Source organism: Cavia porcellus, unplaced genomic scaffold (assembly GCF_034190915.1).
Source record: "Cavia porcellus strain 051 isolate PalLab524CR breed Dunkin Hartley unplaced genomic scaffold, mCavPor4.1 scaffold_31, whole genome shotgun sequence".
Classification (NCBI taxonomy): domain Eukaryota; kingdom Metazoa; phylum Chordata; class Mammalia; order Rodentia; family Caviidae; genus Cavia; species Cavia porcellus.
This window is the reverse complement of record NW_026947514.1, coordinates 27262856-27275311: the sequence shown is the minus strand read 5'-3', so window position 1 is coordinate 27275311 and position 12456 is coordinate 27262856.

The following is a 12456-nucleotide window of genomic DNA, read 5'->3' as shown; positions in this document are numbered from 1 at the left end:
TGTGTGTGTGTGTGTGTGTGTGTGTGTGTGTGTAAAATAAATATTGGTTCTCTCAGCCTTGGAGTCCTGACCATCATGGCTCCTAAGGAAAGCATCCAAGCCCAGCTGGGAGGTTCTGTGAAGGGCTGCCGAGAAGGGTTCTTTATCCAGGGCCTGAGATTTCTCTGGGAAGAAGTCTTAATATCCCAGCTGCAGAGAGGCTCTGAGTAGCTGCAGAGGGGCTTGGGGCGCAGATCCTCAATGTTGGGGGGAGCAGCCTCTAGTTCTTAGGACACTGGGTCACATGCTGTGGGGTCTGGGGACATAGCCAGTCTGGCCCTGAAGGCTGTTGCCCAGCAGGGCCAGACTGGGTGAAGTTCTTGGATCACCACTCAGCAAGAAAGACAGAGCTCACCCTGGTCCCAAGAGCCCCAGGGGTGGCAAAGGACTCTGTTCTTGACAGGGATGACGTCACCTTTTCACAGGTATAGGTTGGGGATCAATGGAGCGGCACAGACAAAACATCTCACAAGTGGACCTGGGAAAGTACCCTGGGAAGGCCTGTGTCTGCTCCACTTTATGTGTCTCCTTGGAGTGTTGGCCCTGTCACTTGTCATCTGCGCTGTAGAAGGAAGCTGGGTGTACAGGGAAGTAGCATTCATGGGTCCCTCTTGGCCAGCTCTGATTTGCTGCTCACAGAGTGAAGGCCCTGGTGGCTGCTGGAACTCATGATGGGGAGAGAGGAACCAGGGCTTTTCATGAGGCCTCCATTTGTCCAGCTGACTCTGCTAGCTCTGGATATACCACAGCAGTGATGGCCCTCACGGGGCTTCTCATCCAGAGGGACGGCTCAATGTGGTCTTGGACAACACCAAATCTTCAGGGTGTCTGACAAAGACCTGGAATAGCTCCGAGCTTCCAAATAAACTCTCTCTCTCATGATGTGAAAGATATAACATTCTGAAAACTTCCGAGAAGTTCTACAGAGAGGGCTGGAAAAGGGGTCAAGAATGGCTTCACAGGAGCCAGGGATGTAGCTCAGTGGCAGAAGGTCTGCCTGACAAGTACAAGGCCCTGAGTTCGATTCCTAGTACAAAAAAAAAAAAAAAAGAAGAAAGAAAGAAAGAGAAAAAAGAAAGAAAAGAAAAAGAATAGCTTCACATGGAGAAGGAAATGAGGGTGTAGTCTCTTATAGGAGGAACTGAAGTCATCAGGAGCAGAGGAACAGACTGTGGTTGTCAAAGAGAGCAGCTTGACTTAGCGTGGGTTGTTTGAGGAACATTGAGTCTGAGGCTGGAGGGGCAGACTGGATCTGATTGGAAAGCATCTGAAGGCCATGCTGAGAATTCAATTTATTCTGAGGGCTTTTGAGAACAGGTCCTTGAGAGGAGAGGGGCAGGCCAGATGTATATTTCAAAGAAACAAGATGGGGCAGGTGAAGGATTGGGCCTACAGGGAGGAAGATTAGATCTGTGGTTACTGCAAGGCTCAGAGTGACCTGGATCAAGCCAGAAGCTAAGGCATGAGGTAGAATAGAAACAATGTGGCCCTGATAAAAGTATTCACTTCTCCATCTTATTTGGAGTTGGATGTAACTAAATTCTAAGAATCCTCAGACATTTTAGAGTTATATGTAAAAATGGAAATGCTGGGTTAGACTTCTGAGAAGCATTTTTTTTGAGTCAGGATCTTACTATGTAGCACAGGCTGGCCTCAAACTTGCGGGTGCACCTCCTGCCTCAGTTTCTCAAGTGCTAGAATTACGGGTGTGTATCTGGCTCTGGGAAGCGTGCATCTGGCTCTGGGAAGCATTCTTTTTTTTTTTTTTTTTTGTCTTTTTCGTTTTTATCGGTACCAGGGATCGAACTCACAACTGCACACTTGCAAGGCAGGTGCTTATGCCGCTGAGCTAAATCCCCAGTCCCTGGGAAGCATTCTTAAAGGAAAACTTCTTTATTTTCCCAGTTTGCATGTAATTCAAGCGTGATGGAAGGAACTGTTGCAGTCATTTTGGACCATGACAATGGATTCCTGAAAACCATGTGAATTTCCGTACCAGCTCTGACCTGCTTACCCTCAGAATCATGTTATGTGAATGGAAAATAAACTTCTATGTTGCTTTAACCACTGTTATTTTAGAGTTTTCTATTAAAATGTGCTGTTCATCATTTTTGCCTTCCAAAAATGAATCCTTGAGAGTCGCAGTTCTATATGGATTTCATAGAAAGAAGACCACGTTCTTCTGTGGCTTATCCTGAGGAGTGAGTCATATCACTGTGGTCTTCCTGAGAAGACATGGGCTTTCCTATCTTCCTCCAGCTTGAAACAGGGACAGAGAGGCTGCAGTTAAGGATACAGATGTTGCAACCCAGCTGAGCTGGACCAGCCTCCTAAGACGCATCCCTCCTTCTCAGCTTCTCCCAGAGAATACAGGAAGGAAACTGGGTCGGGGGCAAGAGGAGCAGAAGGGAGCCAGATTAATTCCTCTTATGGTTGGATTCCCAGGGGTAGAGGAGCCAGAAAGTCTAGTGGAGCCTTCAGCAGGCAGACAGCGGACCTCCAGCAGGCCCCTCGGGCCCCAGGCTCTTCCATGAGTCAAAGTACACTTGGCTGCCTCTCCAGAGATCCCCTCTGTCTCTAGGCCCCCTCATCTCGAAGACTGGGGGCTCTGGGCACAGGGACAGGATAGGAGCACACTTTGGGTGCAGAGAGGCTGTGGTTTGAGGGCATGAGATGGGAACAGAAGTGGAGTTGGTCTGGAAACTAGTGCAATTTCGCTCTGTCTAGCACTGGGTCCAGGTCCGGGGTGTTTTGGGGAGCCTATTTCTCTCAAATGATGAGACCAGTCCTCCAGATAAAATCATGTCCCAGAATCACTTCCTTATCTTTTCTTCCAGGAACTTGCAGAGTTCCCTGGAATTCAGATTCACTCAGCACTATCTGAGAGGTCCCATGTATACCACTGTGATCTCATATAATCCTCCAGCAGGCCAGAGAGATTGGCATGAGCCTCACTTTAGCAATGAGACTAACACAGCGCAGACAGATCAAGTAACTGGCCTCAGGTTACCCAGCGGGTACATGGAGAAGCTGGACCCCACACATTAGACATCTGACTCCAAAGACAAGACTTCCTTGCCCAACCTTTACCGAGGAGTCCCTTCACAGGGGAGGTCTCAGCCCCAGGTCACAGACATCAGTTTCCAGGTGATCCCAGGGGCAGATCAGGCATCAACCCCTTCTCCAGCCTCCACCTTACTTCTGATTGTCTGTAGGCTTTGAGTAACACTGCAACTGCGATTCAACTAATGACCTTGGTAATCCCCAATAATGATGTGAGGATTTCAAACTGTTTTCACATAGCGGGTGTGATTGATCAAAAAATATGGTGAATGTATACTTTTTAAAAGAAATTGTTTAGATCCGTTTACCCTCCTCCAGTCCTTCTTTTTTTTTTTTTTTTTGTCTTTTTCGTTTTTATTGGTACCAGGGATCGAACTCACAGCTGCCTGCTAGCAAGGCAGGCGCTTATGCTGCTGAGCTAAATCCCCAGCCCCTAGTCCTTCTTCTTGTTTTGAACACATCTATCCCCTCATTCCTGCCATCCTCTGAAGCAGTTCTGCTTCTCATGTCTGTAGTTGCACCATTGTGGCTGCTTTAATCTCCTAAATCAAATCAAATGTTTCCCTTTCAGGGTCATTTTGACTCTTGGGAAAGAGCCAGAAGTCTCAGGTTGTCAAGTCCAGTGAATAAGGTAGACGAGGGCACAGCCTGTTTTTTGAAGTCTAGCTTCCCGATGGATGCTACTCAGCTGTATCATTTCATTTATCGTATTTTTTATCCCACTTTGTATGCTCTGTGTTGAGAACACTGCCACACAAGGCAGGTGAAGGAGGACATGGACATTCACAGGAGCTAAATAACTAGTCCAGAGTCAGATAGTCAGGGAGGACATGAACAGAGTCCTCTCTTCTGGCAGAGCCAGAACTCGGCCTTGGACTCCCACATCAGCTCTGCCCCTTCTGCTATGAGGAGTCTGATCTTATGCTTAAGCCTCTAACTGCTTTTTACATGATGCCCCCACCTGTCCAGCCTCTGTTAGGTCTTAGGGAAGCGTCCAAGGCCTAACACACTCCCGCCCTAAAGCAGCTCAAAACCCAGCAATGACAGGAATAAAAGCTTCACAATCATCCCCGAGTCACAGAGCCAGCTCAACAGCAAGAGATATCAGGATCAGAAGAGTCCCTCAAGATCTCACTGCTTCCAGAACATTCATCCAAAACATTCATCAATCTTGTGTCCCATTCATGAGGCTTCCAGATCTAAATACCACCCATGCTGTCATTTGTTTATGTTTCTTGAAACACATTGAAAAGGTAACTTACATCACTACCTTAAACTTTATTTCACTATCTTAAACTTTGTTTCACTACCTTAAATATTACTTCCTTCGAATATTTTTAAAGAAAATGATTTGGCTACCTTACCCAACTCCCTTGAATTATAGCTCAATGCTGCCAGTGAAGACTCTGCTGCGGAGGCCTCTTTTTGTTTAAGGAAATTTAACAGATATCAGTGAGGTGTTAGAGACATCTCAGGCCCTGACTGGGGGTTTCTCCTTGACTCATTAGGAGGTTGGAAAGAGGCTTGGAAATGGGACGGTTTCCTCACTTCATGACTCAATGGGGCCTATACTTGACTTCAACTAAAATTCTTTCTAATGCCCCTGTCTTAGTCTGGTTTCTATCTCTATCCCAGAATACCTGAAATTGGGTGATTCATAAAGGAAGGGAAGGTGTGTTGGCTCATGGGTCTGCAGGTCAGGGAGTCTAGGGGTAAGCACGGTGTGGGCTTGTGGGGAGGCTTCATTCTGTGTCTGTGTCAGGAAGAGGAGTCAGTGAGCCTGTGGGAAAGACATAAAACACTAGGGCCACCACCCTCTTAGCACTCTGTGCCCCTATAACGTCTCCAGTGCCCCAGAGAACAAGAATCCCCTGATTCCCATGAGAATGAACCCAGTCCTGCCAGGGCACAATTGATCCCTCCACAGACCCTCACACCCAGGCATATGGTAAAGCTCCCTCCCCCACTTCTCAACGCTGCTTTGTTGGGAATCCACTTTCAGCATGGGTTTTGAAGGGCACCAGCAACATCAAAACCACGGCCACACTCCAAAACATCTCCCAGGTTAACCCGTGACTTTGAAAACAGAACATTTCAAGCCTGTGGGCAGGGTAGGTGTGATGTCTATGGGAGCAGACTCATAACCAGCGCCTCAGCCAGGGGGAAATGGATGGCTCACCCCATTTTCTGTCTGGAAAGAACAAAAAGGAAAAGTAGACTTCTAAGGTTTGGCACGAGCTTTAATAACTCACAGAGAGATTTTTAAAAGCACAACTCATCGCAGAAACATATCTCTTCACTAGCTGAGGGTTGCAGGGGCCACCCAAGGTCATCCAGCAAGCTACCCCACAAAGCCTGAGCCAAGCTTGAGCACCCTCTGGGGTTGCTGTGTTCTCCAGAGTGCTCATGTGGTAAGAAAAACCTGCCCCCCACTGCAGCAAAACCCAGCCTTTGGGACTTGGTTCCAGGTGAAGACATTTTGTATGAGGCAGCCTGGGCGTGTGATCCACCCGCAAACCAGATTCGCCTTCCCTTGGGGCATCTCTGTCTGATTCCTGCTGTTGCTACCCTGATGGGTCTAGAGCAGTGGTGGTGAACCTACGGCCCGGCCCCCACCCCACAGCCACTGTTTGTAATCACTGAAAGCTCTGAAAGGTTCACCTAGAAGGAACTACTGGAAAGCAGACATCAAAGGAATGGGCAGGGTAAAGGGCCATGGCCTGGAACACCTGCCCTGCAGTGTCAGGGCCTGGGGCCTTCACAAGGGCAATGCATCCTGTAGTCTTCCCCTGGCTGTGCCTCCTACTTTGTGGCTTCCCTGGTTCAGGTCAACTGAGCTGTTTTCCCAGCCCTCACCTGTCTAGGCCTTGCCTGCACTGACAGGTACACTTTTCATGTCTGGTCTTGGCAATGCTGCCCCTTCAAGCAAGACCCTCCCTTTGCATTAGGCGCATAAAATGCATTAACTATGGCTTAATTAAAACATTAGCATATACTTAGTGTAGAAAATACGAATTAGGTAAAGAATGAAATAAACATCACTCAATCCCAGCACCCAGAAAAAATCATATTAATGCTTTGTAGTATGTCCTTCTAGATTTTTTCTATGCATGTGTATGTTTCGCTTATTAAAATGGAGTCATGGGCCGGGAATTTAGTTTAGTGGCATAAGTGCCTGTCTGGCAAGCACGAGATGATGAGTTTCATCCCTGTACCAAAAAAAGAAAAAAAATGGAGTCGTATTGTTTTGTAGCATGCTTTTCTTAATATTTTGGAAATGCCTTTTCATGTCATTAGTAAGAATTCTACAAATTTGCTGCTCAAAGTACGGTATCACACAGCATTGGTATCAGCTGGGAGCCTATTGAACATGCTGAATTGAAGCTGGGCTTGGTGGTGCACACTTATATAATCCCAGCTATTTTGGAGGCTGAGGCAAGAGGATCTAAAGTTTGAGCCCAGCTTGGGAAACTTAATAAGACCCTTAAAAAGGCTGTGAGTGTAAATCCAAAATAAGCAATATGCTTACAATTTGTGAGATTCAGTCCCCAACATCAATGTGGGTGGAGGGAGAAAGCAGACTTTATGTCCCATTCCAGACTTGCTGAATTGGAATCTACATTTTCACAAGAATTCTGGAGAACTCTTACGCATGTTCAATTCTGAAAGTCTTGCTGTTTGGCATAATTTTTAATGCTTATACTACTAAGAGATATTTACCACTTCGTGGTTTCATTTTTCTTTTCAAACTCACCCATAATTGGGCACTCAGGTTATATGGAATGTTTTCTCCATCACTAACAGTGCTGTGATAAGAATCTTATACATAGTTTTTGCTTGTATCCTTTAAATTCTTAGAATTTCTGCATTCAGTATTTTGATGCTTGTTAAATTGCCCTACAAAATGTTTACTCTGGGTTACATCACTTCCCAAAATGTATTATCATGTTCTGACATTTCCATCTATCAGTTCCATGAAAGCTGAGCCTCGGGGCTGGCTCTGGATACATATCCTTGATCATCAGTTGGTCCAGTTGAGCATTTCTCCATGTGAATACTAGCTGTTGCATTTTTTCTGGCTGTGTGTTGGCTGGAGTCTTTTACACCCCAGCATAGTGAGAGACCTGCAGGGAGGGAGGCCCAAGGCCTGGTAGAGTCCTGAGCACAGTGGACACAGACATCGCGCTGCTGGCTGGCTGAGACACAGTGAGCTTGGGCCAAGACTCAGAGTGAGACTTGTGCCCAGTCCAGACTCCAGAACCAGTGCCTGCCAAGGCCCCCTGCCTTCTGGCCTTGATTGAGGCCTGGGTGCCAGCTGCCACCTAGGATGCCGCTGGCAGCCTGGGCTGGGCGTCCCATGGCTCCCTGGGCCAGCAGGCAGGCCAGCCAGGTGTCCTGGGGGGAGCCGGTAGCAAGGACAATTCAGGGAAGTGACCCTGCCTGGTCTTAGAACTCCTGCCCCAGCAAGCATTGTGAGCCATCCACTGGCCACAGTTGCTAAAGCTGCTGACAGTGGCAGCAGGAAGTGGGGCACTTACTCAGCCACCCCTCTCCACCGCCAACCCCCCCAACTGCACGTGGCTCTGTCTGCTGCCTTCCTCCACCCAGCCTTCCGCCCAGGCCAGCCTGTCCAGCCAGCAGCTGGGCCAAGCAGCACGTGGGGAGGAAGGAGGGACCCCCACCTCCCCTGCTCCCTGCACCTGCACCCTGATGGCCCTGCCACCTGTTGCCTGCCTGGGCAAGCGGCCTGCCCTGGGCCATCGCCTGCAGAGCAAGGAGTGCGGCTGGGGTGTGGGGAGGGCGACGGGCGGGCTTGGCCCCGGACGACGCTCTGACAACCCACTGATTGAGTGTGCTCTTCTGGGCCTCACTTTGCCCAATCCCTCCATGTTTTATTACCTCCCTTTGACAAACAAGGAAATAAAAGATCAGAAAAGAAGAGTAATAATGACCCAGCCTAGAGATTATAACTCTAGATGTCAGGGCCTCTGGTGGAACACTTTACAGGTGTTAACTCATTTAAATCTTAACAGTAGGTACAATAATAACCATCTTCCAGCTAAGGGAAGCAAGGAAGAAAGATAAAGGCCCTTGTTCTATGCTACACAGCCTGTCAGAGCAATCTCAGTACTTGATCTCAAAGATCACACACCAGACAGGTGACAGTGGGGAAAGAGAAGGGACTTACTGTCCTTATTGCATTGTTTCAGCCCTGATTGTCTGTCCCCTACAGGAGCATCCTTCACATGCCCTGCGACCCAGCAGTCCCTGGGCCTGTCTCCCATCATCTTCTGTGTGTCCTTCCCTCTGATCAGTATCCTCATGGACATCTTCCCAGAGTATCTGTCCCGTCTCAGCGGGTCTCTCCTGCTCTTTGCTATCCTGACTCTAGGATTGTCTGGCTCTGGCATCTTGGAAGTAGAGGCTAAGACTGCATTTGTGCGGAGTGTGGCAAACTTCCTGCCAGTGGGTTTCTGGAGAGGCCTCTCAAAGTGTGGCAGGAGAGTATCTCCCAGCTGGGAGCTGGGTGGAAAAGGATGGGCAAAGAGAAAGGAGGGATGAGCCCACTTAGGACTGGGGCAGCAGGACTGGTGTCTGGAAGATGAAAGGGCCCTGCTCTCCAGCAAGGGGAGGGGAGCAGCAGTCTTGGGCTACCATCAGCTCAGCTCTGCCTTCCTCACTTAGCCTGGCAGTGGCTTGGGGCTGCCCCTAGGGCCCTAGCAGCTGCTGTTCTGATGCAAGCTGTTGGCCGAGGATGACAGGAGGGCGGGGAGGAAGGAAGGAGCTGTTCTCAGAGTGAGGGCCTCTGCATTTCAAATCTGCAAGATAGGACTCCAGGTTCCCAACCAGATTCTCTTCTGTCCCAAGCAGGGCTCAAGGCCAGGACTTGAAGTCTTCTGCCATCAGGGTGGAGTCCAATAGCTAGCTGTCATGGCAACCTGCATCTCTTTAGGACTGCTCAGAAAGGCCTGGTGCCCACACCCACGGGCACCAAAGGCTCAGAAGTCCATGGCAAGTGCATTGGTGTGCCAGGAGGAACCCCACAAGCTAGACCCCAGAAAGGGCCCGTCTCTGGCCTGGCTGCTTCCTTCCAGTCCCTGCCTCTTCCCGGCAGTGTCTCCTGGGTCTGGCCTGACAAAATTGGGCCCTGGCCAAGCTGGCTGGCCTCCAGGTGGATTTGGGACAGACAGCTGGGATATGGTCTTTCCCGCTCTGAAGAGGTGGAGGCTGGAGATGGGGCCGTGGTGGAGCTGGAACCTTGGCTACTGATCCCCCTCAGCTGGGGTGGTGGGGTCAGGGCTAGCTGGGGTGTGTTTGGTGGGGGCTTGTGAGGGGCGATGTGTCAAAGGACCCAAACCAGATGGCTCCTGTACCTTTACCTGTCCTTTCTGCAGTGGGGAAACTAATGGCTGCTGCCTCAAGGCCTGAGTGGGTCCCTCTAGGAGACCACCAATCAGCTGCCCTGGAAACCCTCTGTGTCCTCCCTCCCCCAGGAGGAGAGCTTCTCTACTCCCAGGAGACACTAGCATAGCTGCTTCCATTCTAGCTCAGACTCAACGCTCAGTTCCTCAGGACAATCTATGAGCATACCCAGGGCATACACAAAGGAACGATCCAGTCCTCCCCGCGCACACATGCACACATGCATGCAGCTGTGGACTTCAGCCTGTGTCACTCTTCCTGCCCATCCTTCTCTGGACACCTCCAATCCATCCTTTGAGGCCCATGTAAAGTGGGAATCTGTCCTAACTCCTCTCTGCTGTTCTGGTGTTTATTCCCTCTGTGGGTTCCCTTGTCCCAAAGTGCATGGCAGGCACTGTGATGGGAACTTTCTGGAAGGCGATTTGGATCCTGGCCCTCTCCTGCTCCAGAGGTCTCATGACTCCCATTGGAAAAAGCCCTTTTGCACCCTGGCTTCTTCATCTCTAGCCACGTGAGAACCTCCATTCCACCAAGCTTGCTCCTCCTTCCATTTCCCCTGCTACACGCACCTCCTGCTCCCACTGAAATGTTGCACCCTGAGAGTACTGGGTCTCCTGGTGCCCTGGGAGGCAGACAGCTCTCAGAGGGCATGGGAGAACTGCCCCCCTTGAAGGCCCAAAGGTCTTCTTCTACCCTCTCTTACTTCTCTGGTCTTTGGAGCCCACAGCTTTTTAAATAACTTCCAGTGCACGTAACATACATTTGAAGTAAGCAGTGGCTGACAGCCTTTTGGTCATGTCCTGGTGTGTGCACACATGAATGTGTTTTGTGTGTAGAAAAAGATATGAGCGAGCATGTGCATGGGGACAGGGCCTCAGTGTGTTTTGAAAGTGTGTGGGAATAACTGCCTGTGAAAAAACAGGAATTGCATGTGCATATGAACATGTGCAGGTAAGCCGGTGCACACGTGCTGAAGCATATGCATGCACTACCTGGTGAAAGGTGCACACTTATAATGATGAGGACTCTCTTTGTGCACAAGGGTGCATGCAGAGTGGTGTGCTTCCTTCTGAGGACTGGGGCCTGGGAATGTCCAAGCAGTCAGTCTTCCAACCTCTTCCCCACCTGAGAGAGAGGAGAGATAGCACACTGCATCCTGCCCTTTGACAGAGACAAATGAAGCATTTCTGGGCCAATGCTAAACTATTTTACAGCAGGGAGCAGCTGTGAGCAGCAAGGGTCTGGGCCCATGGTGGCCTGGGCCTCCAGCCCTCAGCATCCCCTGAGCTGTAACTAAGACTAAGATATATGAGGTGGGTCCCGCAGCTCACTGCCCTGGCACTGCCCTGGTCCCCCCGTAACAGTATTCCCTCCCTGGGCCTGTGAGGAGCTGTGTCTGTGTGTCTGTCAGTGGAGATGATGACAGGTCGGAGGACCAGAGGTGCTGGATGTATGGTGTACACTGTGGCGACTGAACTACAGAGAAACAAAGCAACAGGTTAATGCTGGGGGTGGGGTGTGTTTCTGCGAATCCACATTAGATGAAATAGGAAATACAGGCTTAAAGAGAAACAAGGAAGACTTAGGTTAGACCTTAGGAAAGTGCTCTTCATTTTTTTCTTTATTTATATACTTATTTTTATTTTAAAGGGAATAAAATGACAATGAAATGAAACAGTGACAGGACAGTAGGAATTCTACAGTAGTTACTGTATTGCATGCCATTGTCCTCTAAATAGTTGCCCAAACTATTGGCTTGAGGGTGGCTCACAGTTAGGGCTTAGCTGCCTGCCTGGTTCTCCCCGGTCCGCACTCTGAGAAGGTGCCCTTATTAAGGCCCCAAGTTCTGGGTCTGCAAAGATCCCAATGATAGGATCCATTCATGGGCTGGGTGGAAGCAGTTGGAGGCAGGAGACTGTTCCTGAAGACCTGGAGAAGTTTCCCTCCACCCACCTTCCTGGCTCTGTTCCCCTCTGCCCTTCAGTCTGAGAGGGCCTGTGGGGGGATCTGGGGGAGGACAGGCCAGGGCCATTGCGCCTCAGTTCCTCCCTTGGGCTCCTCCCTTGGAACCTTCTCATCCATTTCCTGCCACTCTCTTCTCACCTCCAAGTGGCCGCCCCAACCATGCCCCCGAGATGGCTTCATCTCACCCTCCCTGCTGTTCTCCAGTTAGGAAATGAAGCCACAGAGTCTCCCAGCAGACCACCCCCAAAGGCCAAGCCCAACCCCGCCTGGTCCCTGGAGTGGAGCCTGGGCTTCCCACCCACAAAAGGTGCTGGGTGGGGTGCTTCGGTGAGTACCCTCCCTCCACCAGGGTGGTCCTTAGGGGACAAGGCCAATGGATAGGCAGGACCAGAGGAGCCTTGGGGACCACCACCTCCTATTGTGGTCCCCTGCTCTTCGAAGCTTTGGAGTCTCTACTATCCCTTTTCCTGGTGACTTTCTTTTATTCCCTGAGGAGTGGCCTGTGAGAGAGGACATGTAGAGGTGTTTAGGGAGGACATAAGAGGTTGGGTGCCTCCCCCCAGCCCTGTGCTCCTTCTGTCTCCTCTCGGAGCTCCTATGCTTCCCTGGGAGGTCTGACCCAAGCGAGCTGAGGGACAAGGGGAGGAGGTCATTAATCACCGTTATTTATTACTTCTTATGTAATAGGTTGTTATGAAACTTGCAACCTGTACCAGGCACGACTGGGAATATGGGAAGGACGGTTCCTACCAGTAAGAGCTTCCTGTGGGATGAGCAGGTGGGCCCAGGAGCCGTCAGGTGACCTACAGAGAAGCTGGGAAAGTGGGATGCAGCTTGGGCTGGGCTCTGTCTAGAAGTGACTCTGACCAGCTGTAACTGGAAAAAAAAAGCGGGGGGGAGGCAGTGGGTGATGGGATGTGAGGAAGCCTCTCTGGGAGGCTCCTGGTGGGAAGTAACTGGGTTTGG